This window comes from Lepisosteus oculatus, unplaced genomic scaffold (genome assembly GCF_040954835.1).
Source record: "Lepisosteus oculatus isolate fLepOcu1 unplaced genomic scaffold, fLepOcu1.hap2 HAP2_SCAFFOLD_60, whole genome shotgun sequence".
In the NCBI taxonomy this organism is placed as follows: Eukaryota; Metazoa; Chordata; class Actinopteri; order Semionotiformes; family Lepisosteidae; genus Lepisosteus; species Lepisosteus oculatus.
Window position 1 is genome coordinate 294,073 of NW_027168149.1, and position 13,721 is coordinate 307,793.

The 13,721-nt window shown below is 46.9% G+C and overlaps 4 non-coding genes across 4 annotated transcripts; 1 reads left to right on the top strand and 3 right to left on the bottom strand.

The window, feature by feature from the left end:
- Positions 1-873: 873 nt before the first annotated feature.
- Positions 874-955, bottom strand: trnas-gcu (transfer RNA serine (anticodon GCU)). Its single transcript has one exon. It is a non-coding gene; the product is annotated as a tRNA-Ser (tRNA).
- Positions 956-11,656: 10,701 nt separating this feature from the next.
- Positions 11,657-11,728, top strand: trnad-guc (transfer RNA aspartic acid (anticodon GUC)). Its single transcript has one exon. It is a non-coding gene; the product is annotated as a tRNA-Asp (tRNA).
- A 634-nt stretch (positions 11,729-12,362) lies between these two features.
- trnav-cac (transfer RNA valine (anticodon CAC)) lies at positions 12,363-12,435 on the bottom strand. The gene has a single exon. It is a non-coding gene; the product is annotated as a tRNA-Val (tRNA).
- Positions 12,436-12,886: 451 nt separating this feature from the next.
- trnae-uuc (transfer RNA glutamic acid (anticodon UUC)) lies at positions 12,887-12,958 on the bottom strand. Its single transcript has one exon. It is a non-coding gene; the product is annotated as a tRNA-Glu (tRNA).
- Positions 12,959-13,721: the final 763 nt, after the last annotated feature.

The window sequence follows — 13,721 nt, forward strand, 5'->3', positions numbered from 1 at the left end:
AATCGTCTCAATCACTCCCTAGAGTCGTAAGGCACATTGAAGGGTGCACCCCCATCATTAATCGTTGGGCCTCTGTAAAAGGAAAGCTGTTGAGCAGTCTTTGAAACAGCTCGGATGAAACACTTGATTGCTTCCATGTGCATCTGGAGCCCACTTCTTATTTTCACTTCACGCCGCCCAAAGCATTTCTAAAACAGGAGATTCGCGTTTGGGAATGCGCCCTGCCCTACAAATAAAACAGGTCTACGGGTCTGAAACCTGCTCCATGGAAAACAGTTCTGTTGCGCTTTTGATCAAAGGGAGATTCTCTGTTCTTACTTTTTGATGACATAACACCCAAAGGGGCTTCTTTGGAGCTGGATTCCAACCAGCATCCTAAAGTTTCTTGGCGGTATCCTTTACAGTCCTCTGTTCGGTCGACAAGGAACAGAAGGGGGCAGCTTTCCTCACACATACAGTGCAATGTACTGTAGTGTTCCCCTTCATTGAATTCGCAGTTCTGCATCAGACCTCAAACTCATTTCCTTAGCTTGGATTTAAGCCACGAAGCAGGCTTCTACTGTATAAACGTCTAGAGGAATCACAAACTATTTGAGAGGCCATCATCCCAGGGGGAACTGACAAAGTCTATCCCTAAACACCTAGCACAGTCTCTCGAGAGACTGTCAAAAATCGCTTTCTCCGTTTGTGCTGCAAGTAAGTGAAAACGCGGTCTCAACCCAGAGCCACTTGGCAGCAGCGGCACGTAAATACTGTTACTGCCACTGCTCGATACCAACGTTAGCCTACTATACCATGTTCAGCCACCGCTAGAAAATGTAAGGCTCTAGTACTGGAGCAAACAAAAGGAGGGCCAACATCAAACGTAGAGCGCGATGAGGATGGGATTTGAACCCATGCGTGCAGAGCACAATGGATTAGCAGTCCATCGCCTTAACCACTCGGCCACCTCATCGATGAAACTGGGCTGTCCAGACATGGGTTGGCGCGCTCCAGATGAGCTTTTTCTTTTTTTTCCCTCGTACTCGAGGGTCCTTTTCCTGTTCCACATGCGATTTCAACATTTTCCTTGGGAGATGTCAAGCCAGCAAGCCACTGCTGTGCTTCAGTGGCCAGTGTGGAGTTCAGTGGCCCTGTTGTACACAGAAAGCACATTGAGCTCCTTGGACATGAAAAGTTCCAGATAAAAGCCATTTGTCATCCTTTCTCTTGGTGTCGATGTTGCTATTGTATGTAAAGGTGGCAACTTGCTCAGCGAGCAGGCGGAACACACACCGAATGCAGATGTGTCTGAGTGGTGTGTCCAAGTGGCTGCAAAAGGACAACCCCCCCGGGGCGCCGTGGCTTAGTTGGCTAAAGCGCTTGTCTCTTAAACAGGAGATCCTGAGTCCGAATCCCAGTGGTGCCTTCTTTGTTCTGTCTTCTCGAACAGAACTGGTCCTTACAGACAACCGCCTACAGCTAGACTTAATTAAATGCAAGTATTCATTTCCTGTCTTTAACACGACTTGTTTTTCTTAAAATGGATGGAACTTGCAAAACATGAAATACAAACATTGCTAATCAGCGCTAGTGGCTGGCAAAAAAAAAGAAGTCAGCAATGTTTTTTTTCTTTAACCTTAACCCTGCTAATGGAGAAGAGTTAAACGACCGAGTCTATGCAGCTTAAACGGTGCTCATGTCGGGTTCTTAGCTGAAAGGGTGGTAAATCACGCTCACCCCAGTCCTTAATCTTTTAAAAGGATACAAAATTGAACCTAGTCGCCACATCACATACATCCTGTTCAACGATAAAAAGGTGACATCTATCCTCGATCCAGAGTAAATCCCACGTTGAGGGCATATTTTTTTCCACTTTACCATGAGTCGGGCTCAGCTGCACAGAGGCGAGAGCAGAGCAATGAGGTCACGGGGACAGGGGAGTCACACGCTGGCGGTTTAAACACGCGGAAGAAAACTGAGGGATCCACAGTATGTGGACCCTCCGTGCGCCATCAGTCCACACTCCAGACTCTGAATCCTGCCATCCCACTTAAGATCTCGGCGGAACCTGAGGCGCAGTTCCTTCTTAAAACGTAATCTGGTGAGCATTTTCTAGAATCGTACTTGTATAGATGCAGCCTTTAATGTGTTGCTAGGTTAAAATTGATGACTTCTTGAACTTCAGTAGGCAACTGCCCTCTTGATTTCGGATTTAATTTCTTTATTACAGGGGCGCTTTTATGAAGACAGAGTCATGTTCAGGTACTTTGCTTGATGGAGGAAGCATATTTCGGACTCTGTGATCTGCTCACCTGGAAAGGTCTGCTGTACTACTACAAGAGAGAAGTAGAGTCTGGAAGAATCGACAATTTTATGATGCTTTGGAAGATAATGTTTTTTTTTTCTTTGAAATCGAAATGAATCAGAATATCAGTGCAAAAGACAAACTCGTGGTTTGGTTTAAAGAGATATGGTTTTAAAACAGACAAAATGTAGAAAACAGGTGTTTCTCACTTTTGGAAAAAAATGGACCGGGGGTAATATTTTACTAGTTGCAGTGCTGATCTCACTGGGTTACAGTCCTGCAGTGTCACACCAGGGCCAGTGGCGCAATGGATAACGCGTCTGACTACGGATCAGGAGATTGCAGGTTCGACGCCTACCTGGCTCGGGTCGTTTTTAAACGCATCGGGCAACTCCCTACGTAGTCTGTGCTACTTACTGCATTGTAATCGTACCCAGTAAGAGATTTCCTTCATGTAAATGAACTGCACCTGACAGCTTTAGAAAAACACCTGGGCTCAGTACGGTGCTGAGAGCTCAGCGTTGCTGTTCTAATTAGCACGCACTGCATCGGCTATGAGCCCGAACCTTTCAATTATTCCGATCAGTAAGTCAACACGTAGTCCACATGAACGGTAGAAATATTCTCTTGTCTGTCTCTTGTTTGTGTAGAACTGAATGTCCCTGACAATGTACTGTTAGTTTTAATTGAAGAACGGCATTTGTGTTCAAATATACCAGACAAGTTTATGTAACTGCTCATGCGACACTCAGTTGTAATTAGTCAAGAAATAAAGTCGAACAACAGCTGCGGGTTTGATTCTGAACGTATCAGATTGCAGCGCCTTTTACTTCCATTGACAAATGATAGAGATTCGAAGAGAGATCCTTCAGACCAGCAAGCAAACCCACGGCTATTTCGGTTTTCTATCTAGGCAACGTTGGTGTTTGCAATAGCATACATGAAAGCGTGATGCAATTTCTGTGGCTACATTTGTTGCACGTCATGCACAGTAAGAGTGTTTCTAACACCAAATAAAAAGTCAACAATTAGCGATCACGCCTTCTCCTCAGTTAACCCACTGAAACCCTTGCTGTTAACAGTTCTTTACTGCGTGCTGTAAGAGCACCTACACATCGTGTCGGTTCTTACAGCTTTATTCATTAGGTTTTCAAAGGCATAAGTAGAGCACCAGAGGTGCGAACGCAAAATGTGTGGTTATCTGAAGAATTGCTTTCCATGGCAGCGGGGCCAAGCAATTTAGCGTTTTTATAGTACCAGGAAAGGAGAAGCTGCACTTTGACTTTGCCACTCAGGCACAAGGCGACGTGCGGCAGACGCTGGAGTCGGCAAATTCCGAACCTGCGCAGGGAGTCCCCAACGCATTTCGAGCCCATCGCCTTAACCACTCGACCACGACAAAAGCGAGCCCGCCGCCGCCGCATTCCTCCTATAATCAAACACGGACTGCGAGGTGGCTGCGGATACCTTTTTAAAGTTGCTCTCCGTTAAAAAAAAATACCTTTCACAAGATACGTGCCGGCAGACAGACACACCTCAGAGGGTTTAAGGCTGGCTTCACGTTCAAATGATAAAGTCCCCCCGTCCGGATGTCAAAATGCAACTTTGGCAGACAGAACAAACATCAACAAACCACAAATGTGGACAAGGATTTTACAAGCTGCACCACACTGCACTTTCAAAAGCATTTACGTTCGTGTTAGACGCAGGACTTGCCTTTGATTTGCGCGCTTACGAACGCCATGGAAAACGAAACAAAACTAAAGCCCTCAGCTCCTGCACGTGATTATAATGGCGTTACGTGTCGAAGCAGTAATTTACGTCATCCTACCACTGCAACACGGGGAATAGAGAGAAATGAGCACACGCTACGAATCGTCTCAATCACTCCCTAGAGTCGTAAGGCGCATTGAAGGGTGCACCCCCATCATTAATCGTTGCGCCTCTGTGAAAGGAAAGCTCTTGGGCAGTCTTTGAAACAGCTCGGATGAAACACTTGATTGCTTCCATGTGCATCTGGAGCCCACCCAGTGGGCAAAAGACGTATAATAAACGTCTATTAAACGCATACCTTATACGTCTAAATGTGGTCTACAATTCGTCTAGAATGAAATTCTAATATACGTCTAAAGTTATACGTCAATTATACGTCTATGTTTAGACGTTCATTATACATAAATGGTTGGAGTTCTATTATACGGATAAATTTAGAGGACTATTATACATATATGGTTGGAGTTCCGGATAACTTTAGAGGTCTATTATACGGATAACTTTAGAGGACTATTATACGTATATGGTTAGAGGTCTATTATACGTATAACTTTAGAGGTCTATTATACGTATATGGTTAGAGGTCTATTATACGTATAACTTTAGAGGTCTATTATACGTATATGGTTAGAGGTCTGTTATACGTAAATGGTTAGAGATAGATAGATAGATAGATAGATAGATAGATAGATAGATAGATAGATAGATAGATAGATAGATAGATAGATAGATAGATACTTTATTGATCCCGTGAGGGAAATTGCAGTGCAACAGCAGCTTAACACACACAACACAGCCACAGTGTAACGAATTATATAATAATAGTACAATACATACAATACAATACAAGAGTTACTCACAGTCCGGACACACAAGAACAAACTAGAACAGAACAGTACACAGAAAATCGTATCACACGTATGAATATAAATATAGATGTAACCATAGATATAAATATAAATATAAATGTATTGCACAGGTCCCTGGCATATATTGCACAAAAGTGGTTGTAAACGGGAAAAAGAAAAAGAAAAGAAAGAGAACAGATGTAGCAGTAGATGTGTATATGTGTTTAGTCCAGAAACAGGTCACTGTCGCTGTTGCCTCTGCCAAGACGCAAGGTGGATGCGTTGTACAGTCTTATGGCAGACGGCAAGAATGACCTCCTGTAGCGTTCCCTGTCGCACCGTGGATGAATCAGTCTATTGCTGAACGTGCTCTTCATTCCTGCAAGCCTGTCATAGAGGGGATGGGAGAAGTTGTCCATGATGGCCTCTAGTTTGGACATCATTCTCCTCTCAGCCACTACCTCCAAGGGGTCCAGGTCAGACCCAATGACAGAGCTTGCTCTCCTGATGAGCTTGTTCAGCCTTTTGGAATCTACTGCTCTAATCCCAGAGCCCCAGCACACCACTGCGTAGAAAATGGCACTCGCTACCACCGACTGATAAAACATGTGTAGCATCTTACTACACACATTGAAGGACCTGAGCCTCCTCAAGAAGTAAAGTCGGCTCTGTCCTTTCTTATAGATGGCCTCGATGTTCTTAGACCATTCCAGTCTATCGTCGATGTGCACTCCCAGGTACTTGTACGAGTCCACCATCTCCACGCCACTCCCATGGATGTAGACAGGAGTAGGTTTGACCTTTTTCCTCCTGAAATCCACCACCAGTTCCTTTGTCTTTGTAACATTCAGTTCCAAGTGGTTCACCCCACACCACTCCACAAAGCTGCTGACCAGTCCTCTGTACTCCTCCTCCTGCTCACCCTTGATACATCCCACAATTGCGGAGTCATCTGAGAACTTTTGCAGGTGGCATGACTTTGAGTTGTACTTAAAGTCCGAAGTATAGAGGGTGAAGAGGAATGGAGAAAGAACTGTCCCTTGAGGTGCCCCTGTGTTACTCACTACCAGTTCAGACACACAGTTCTGAAGTCTCACAGACTGTGGTCTGCCCGTCAGGTAGTCAGTGATCCACGAGGTCATGGAGGCATCGACTTGCATCTCCTCCAGCTTCCTCCTTAGAAGTAAGGGCTGGATGGTATTGAAGATGGTCCTTAGTGAACCATGGATGGTTCGTCCATCTTGTTCACTAAGGACCATGGATGGATGGTCCTTAGTGAACAAGATGGACGAACTGGGAGCATTGGTGAGAAGCCAGAGGGAGTATCGTGAATGCAGTATCATGTGTTTCACCGAGACGTGGCTGCAGGAACTTATTCCGGACTCGAACGTTACCATCGGCGGCTTTCAGACGGTGCGGGCGGACAGAAACACCGAGAGCGGTAAGAGGAAAGGAGGGGGGCTCGCGGTGCTTGTAAACAACAGATGGTGTAATCCTGGACATATTCATGTTAAGGAGCGCGTCTGTAACCCGGACATCGAACTGGTAGCCGTAGGACTGCGTCCGTACTATCTGCCGCGGGAGTTTACATGCGCCATCTTTGTTGTTGTTTACATTCCACCTACGGCAAATGCAGAGGTAGCGTGTGACGTCATAAACACAGTCACAGCCAGGCTACAAACAAAGCACCCAAGCGCTTTTATAGCTATTTCAGGGGACTTTAACTACGTATCTATTTCCACCACTCTGCCTACTTTCCACCAGTTTGTTAAGTGCCCGACCAGGGAAAACAAAACACTGGACTTATTATATGCCAATGCTAAGGATGCATATAGTTCCACAGCCCTTCCCCCCCTTGGCAGATCAGATCACAACCTTGTCTTTCTTACACCACAATACAAGCCTATTGTCCAGCGCCAACCTGTGACCATGAGGACTGTGAGGAGATGGTCTCAGGAGGCTATGGAGGATCTACGTGGTGCTTTGGAGGCCACCAACTGGGATGTGCTGTGCGAACCACATGGGGACGACATAGACAGCATGGTGGACTGTGTCACTGACTATATTAACTTCTGCGTAGACAACACCATCCCCACCAAAGACGTACACTGCTTTTCAAATAACAAACCCTGGATCACCAGCGACCTGAAGGCTCTTCTGAATGACAAGAAGAGAGCCTTTAGGAGGGGAGATAAGGAAGAGGTCAAGCGTGTACAGAGGGAGCTAAAGCAGAAGTTAAGAGAGAGCAAGGACGCCTACAGGAGGAAGGTAGAGAACAAGCTGCAAAGGAATAGGGTGAGAGATGTATGGAGCAGCATGAGAGAGATCACTGGCTTCAAACAGGCTGGGGTTGCAACAGAAGGGAACCTGGAGATGGCCAACGAGTTGAACCAGTTCTTTAACAGGTTTGATTCTGGGTCCTCTGTGGTGCAACACCCATCCCCCCACAGCCACACGCTCCCTAACCCTTCACAGCTGCAACTGCCCAACACCTCCTCCATCCCCCCACAACCATGGCCGCCTACAGCCTCAACCCCCAACGGCTGCTCACCCACCCATCCCCCACAGCTGCCACTCTCCAACACCTCCGCCATTAACACCTCCAGCACTGAAAGCACTATGAGCATCATCCCCCGGGCCAGGCTGACCATCACAGCTGACCAGGTGAAGAAGGAGCTGAAGAGGCTGCACGAGGGTAAGGCCACAGGACCAGATAACATCTGTCCCAGAGTTCTGAGGGCCTGTGCTGATCAGCTGAGCGGAGTGCTCCAGCGACTGTTCAACCTGAGCCTGCGCTTGGAGAGAGTCCCGGTGCTCTGGAAGACATCATGCCTGGTCCCGGTACCAAAGAAAGGGCGCCCCTCTGTCCTCAACGACTACAGACCAGTTGCACTGACTTCTCACATCATGAAGACACTGGAGAGGCTGGTCCTATCCCACCTGAGACCCCTGGTCAGCTCATCACTGGACACCCTACAGTTTGCCTACCAGCCCAGTGTTGGTGTGGAGGATGCGATCATCTACATGCTGCAAAGGGCCTACTCACACCTGGACAGGGCTGGCAACACTGTAAGGATCATGTTTTTCGACTTCTCCAGTGCCTTCAATACCATCCAGCCCTTACTTCTAAGGAGGAAGCTGGAGGAGATGCAGAGGTCTATTATACGGATAACTTTAGAGGTCTATTATACGTATATGGTTAGAGGTCTATTATACGCATAACTTTAGAGGTCTATTATACGTATATGGGTAGAGGTCTATTATACATCAAAGATAGATTTTATAGGTGTAGAAACAAGTAAACCAAGCCAATGATTAGATTTAGAAATGTATTCTGAAAATACACATTCACACCTGAAACATATGTATTTCAAATTATACATTGTATACAATCAATCAACAATCAACATATGGGCAATAATCATAAAAAACACAACTAGTCTTAAACTTCAGCTACAAATTCTGGTAACATGGCAATATACAGTATAGTAATGACAAACACAAAACTAATTACATTAACACACTAACTCAAAACCACATTTTGATTCAAATATACATTTTAAAATTTACAACTTCTATATTTCCAAGAAAAAAAAATATTACAATGGAAGTTAAGATGATTTTTTTCCACTATTTGCAAACCCTGTCTAATTGTTCTAACAGTTAGAACCAAAAACCTATTATTTTCAGTGTCCAGATCTCCTGGCCCCCTGTCTTTCATATGCATTCTTCAAGTAACACATTGCATGCTCCTTTATTTCTTTTTCTGTTGATGTAGGGTGGGACTTCAGCACCGCAGCTAGGAGAAAATTATATAATATTACTTCCCAAATAAATGATGATTAATATCTTCTTTAGTATAATCTAAAAAGTGAACGGTTTACTAAGCTCAAAACTGAAATAAATGTATAAAATTTGGCTTGCATCATAGCAGTTGAGCAATAAAGTCTGTCCTAATTAAAGAGTACCCAAAGTTTGAAAGTACAACATAGAATAAGAATAGAGAAATGGCAAAACGATTTTGTGTCATTTTCCCCATTCACACTATTTTATGTGCCATTTTTTGCTTATTCACGTACTATTTTAATCAAAATAATAATAAGAAAGATCTGTATGTATTCAGATAGTATTATTATTGTTCATACTTACTCGTCAAAAGAGGATTGCTGAGATATTTGTGGATATACTTCTACGTTTGAAAAACGTGTCCAAAATGGTGACCAACGAATACTAGCAATGCATTGTGGTATATAACCGGAAAATATGCTGGGTTCGATATTTTCTCAACGTATGCGTTTATTAATGTTGTCGATATTGTAACGCAACGGGGGCTCAGGCGGGCGCCCTTGCCGCATCTGGTCTGCCCCATCCCGACTGGAGGCTCGAACCCGGGACTTCCGCGTCTCTCTCCAGCGACCTAGCCCCGTGAGCTAAAGAGAGATCTCTCCACAGCCCAGTAGCTGTGGTCCTGCTATCACAGGGAAGGGCGGTGACGTCACCCGCTCTGGTACGCCGGCTCTTACACACACTGCTTGTTGGCCGTAAGCGTTACACTCTCCCCCGCTTAAATCGCCGTCCCCGGCGAAGGGCTATCCCGCCCCGCTTCTGACACCAATGTAACGCAATGGGGGCTCAGGCGGGCGCCCTTGCCGCATCTGGTCGGCCCCATCCCGACTGGAGGCTCGAACCCGGGACTTCCGCGTCTCTCTCCAGCGACCTAGCCCCGTGAGCTAAAGAGAGATCTCTCCACAGCCCAGTAGCTGTGGTCCTGCTATCACAGGGAAGGGCGGTGACGTCACCCGCTCTGGTACGCCGGCTCTTACACACACTGCTTGTTGGCCGTAAGCGTTACACTCTTCCCCGCTTAAATCGCCGTCCCCGGCGAAGGGCTATCCCGCCCCGCTTCTGACACCAATGTAACGCAATGGGGGCTCAGGCGGGCGCCCTTGCCGCATCTGGTCGGCCCCATCCCGACTGGAGGCTCGAACCCGGGACTTCCGCATCTCTCTGCAGCGACCTAGCCCCGTGAGCTATCTCTCTTTAGCTCACGGGGCTAGGTCGCTGCAGAGAGACGCGGAAGTCCCGGGTTCGAGCCTCCAGTCGGGATGGGGCCGACCAGATGCGGCAAGGGCGCCCGCCTGAGCCCCCGTTGCGTTACAATATTATGGTTGAAATATAACATTGATAATACGTCGCGGCTATGTGCCCCCTGCTATGAGCTGATGTGCAATTTTAACGCATGTAGTTAGTAAGGATCGGTCACTGTTGTATGGTATTATATATAATGACATTATGGAATAGGATGGGGACAGGCCTGGCATCACGGGGGGAGGGGGGAATGTTGCCCCTTCAGTTTTGGGCAAAAAGATTTACCTAACTTAATTTGCGCCCTAAAAAAATAGTTGTACTTTGTCAATGGTCAGACAACACTAAATGACACGAACAGTCACTCAGTCTGTTTGATGGGCAGGAGGGCTATCCGTCCAGGAACTGCACATATCAGTGTCGTTATTGAGTGTCAACATTACGATCCTGTTTGCTCAGGTGGACCGATTCCTTGCAGTAGTTTATCATTATACTTAAAATCGCTATATAACTAGGACTAGTTATAGCAGTCTGTGCTTTCTGTTGGTTTTACAACATTTTTTCTTAACGATTCAGAACGTCCATGTAGCTGCAAAAATGAACGCTTATGGTACTTTTCGCTCCAGGCAATACTCTCCAGTGAGAGTGACGAAAAATGTGAAACTGAACTTCATCGCAAATACCAGATTGCTAGTCGATATCTTCTATCATGACGCACTAATCAATGGCATAGCTGCGAGATTTCATTTGGGTAGCTGCACCGTACAGCTCCGTTTCAACCGAAATATCACCCCCGCTCAGAATTTCAGACGCCCCCCTACAGATTTTTCCCCGGGCACCGCGCACTGATGGGGGACGGGGTTTCCAGGAAATGGTATCAACTTTTCTCAAGAAAATAGAAATAGAAACTCTATAGGCACTCAAACATTTTACTGTTTTTTTTCAGGCAGGTGGCAAGACCCCTCAGCAAAACCCTTGTATGCCAAGCTGTGGGCATTGATTCGTCGAATATACGTATATTCACGGCGAAAATACGGCTATACGTATATATACGTCGCCTCGACGTATAATCAACGTCGAATTGCAACAGTAAAATCGACGACATTAATAACTGCATATATAACGTCGAAAACACATCTAACACTAGGAGTATACGGCACTCTGCACAGTGTACGAAGTAAATTATTTTCGCAGTAATTAATTTACACGTGTATAATAAATATAGTAAATATAATTAATTACTGCGAAAATAATTTACTTCGTACACTGTGCAGAGTGCCGTATACTCCTAGTGTTAGATGTGTTTTCGACGTTATATATGCGTTTATTAATATTTATTTCACAGTGTCGTGCACCTTTTCATTGTTCTCGCTTTCAGAGCCTCCGCACGGCACACGACTCGACATCAGGAAGCACATTGAAGTGAAAGCAGGGAGCGCTGCGACATGCACTGTGCAGATCCCGCCACACTAAGAGGTATATAAGCGTCAAAGGCAAGTCATTCCGAGTTGGTCGTTTGTGTTTTCCGTTCAGACGCGAAATGCTGAAATGATCTCTCGGCTCCTCGGTTGTCATTTCTGCTCCGTAAAGGAATCACAGCACGCGTCGCCTTCCAGCACGCTGGGTCGGGACACGATGCCGGGGGTCGGAGCGTGTGATGTCTTCCTCGTTAGTATAGTGGCAAGTATCCCCGCCTGTCACGCGGGAGATCGGGGTTCGATTCCCCGACGGGGAGTAGCTTTTCTTTTACCTCCTTAGAGAAAGGACTGCCTTTCACTTCTCTGTTTTCTAACACAGCGTCGTGCACCTTTTCATTGCTCTCGCTTTCAGAGCCTCCGCACGGCACAAGACTCGACATCAGGAAACACATTGAAGTGAAAGCAGGGAGCGCTGCGACATGCACTGTGCAGATCCCGCCACACTAAGAGGTGAGTGGGTCTGTTCGATGCACAAAGAACGCTTTGATAAGCGTCAAAGGCAAATCATTCCGAGTTGGTCGTTTGTGTTTTCCGTTCAGACGCGAAATGCTGAAATGATTTCTCGGCTCCTCGGTTGTCATTTCTGCTCCGTAAAGGAATCACAGCACGAGTCGGCTTCCAGCACGGTGGGTCGGGACACGATGCCGGGGGTCGGAGAGAGTGATGTCTTCCTCGTTAGTATAGGACCTGTCACGTGGACCTGTCACCTGTCCCCACCTGTCACGCGGGAGACCGGGGTACATCAGGACGCGCATTGAAGTGAAAGCAGGATGCGCTGCGACATGCACTGTGCAGATCCCGTCACACTAAGAGGTGAGTGGGTCTGTTCGATCACAGCGCTAGGTGAATCCCCAATCCCCTTTTGTGCGTGGCGACAGAAGAAGTCTGGTCTGTTTCCGCCCGGTTTCGATCCGGGGACCTTTCGCGTGTGAGGCGAACGTGATAACCACTACACTACGGAAACTGTGGTCAGATGTGCCCAGCGGCCCAGCGCTGAGCTTCGCCAATGCGATTCAGCTGCTTCCAGTGCCTTTATTGGGGTGCGCTGATGGACCGTGCTCTCTCTCCAGAGACCAGCACGCCTGTCATGGACGGAGCAGGAAAGACGGCGCCACATTCTACAGCCCTCTCCACGCAATCGACGAAATCGGGCTACTGAAGTGGAGAAAATCGCCTCTCCAGAAAGTGCAAATATCATCTTGGAGAGTATAAATCCTATTGCCGAAGGTCAGCCCTGTCTACCAGAGTGACCCTCCCACCTCCTGCAGCGATGGTCAGCTCGTCTCACACGCGAGAAGTTTCGGCTGGAAACAAGCGCCCCCTCTTCTCGCACGTTTTGCACGTTGAGTAGTTTTAATGTGGCTCCTTCGTACACAGTGCTGATCTTTTGGAAAGCAGGAGGCAAAATTGACACGTTCCCATACCGGGAGTCGAACCCGGGCCGCCTGGGTGAAAACCAGGAATCCTAACCGCTAGACCATATGGGAGTGCACAACCCTGCTGTTCCGGGCATCATGCAAGCAAACTACATAAATATGAGAAAACACGCAAGAGAGTTGTCACTCAGAGTGCCGAAGGGTCGATGTATACTGGGGCTCAGTTGAAATGCAACGTCAGGACTTTCCCGAATCATGTCACACGAAGAGAGCACAGCCTTTTCCGCCCTGCCACGTGTGTATCGGTAACTCGCCGTGATCGTATAGTGGTCAGTACTTTGCGTTGTGGCCACAACAACCCTGGTTCAAATCCGGGTCACGGCAGAATAGGGGCGTCTGCTTTTACTACTTGCATGAATGAAGGCAAAAAAAAGCCAATCGATGTGAACGAACAGCGCTTTACAGAGGAGTACTGCCTGACTGGATCGTTGATGAACGACAGAGGCCACTCCGACCTCTTCTCGGGTTTCTTCAATGACTTACTAAGGATCTTCTTCACATTCGCCCATGCATGGGAAGCCAGTTACACCAAAGCAAACGCAGGAAAGTGCATTTCATGCAGAGACCAGGAGGGACCTGTTTACACCAAGAGTGGTCGGAGTATGGAACAATGCGCCAAGCCCTGTTTCTGGAGTCGATTCTTGATTAGATCTTGGGCTCACTAAGAGGCCCCCGCTGGGTACTAATCTTTCTGTTGTTCTCGCAGGTGTTGCGCTGCTTTTGAGCCGACAGAGCTCGTCTTGGTCTGTAGGGATAGCCCAATTGCAAATGATCGGCTCCAGGTACAGAAGGAACGTGCGTTTGGTACAAGAGT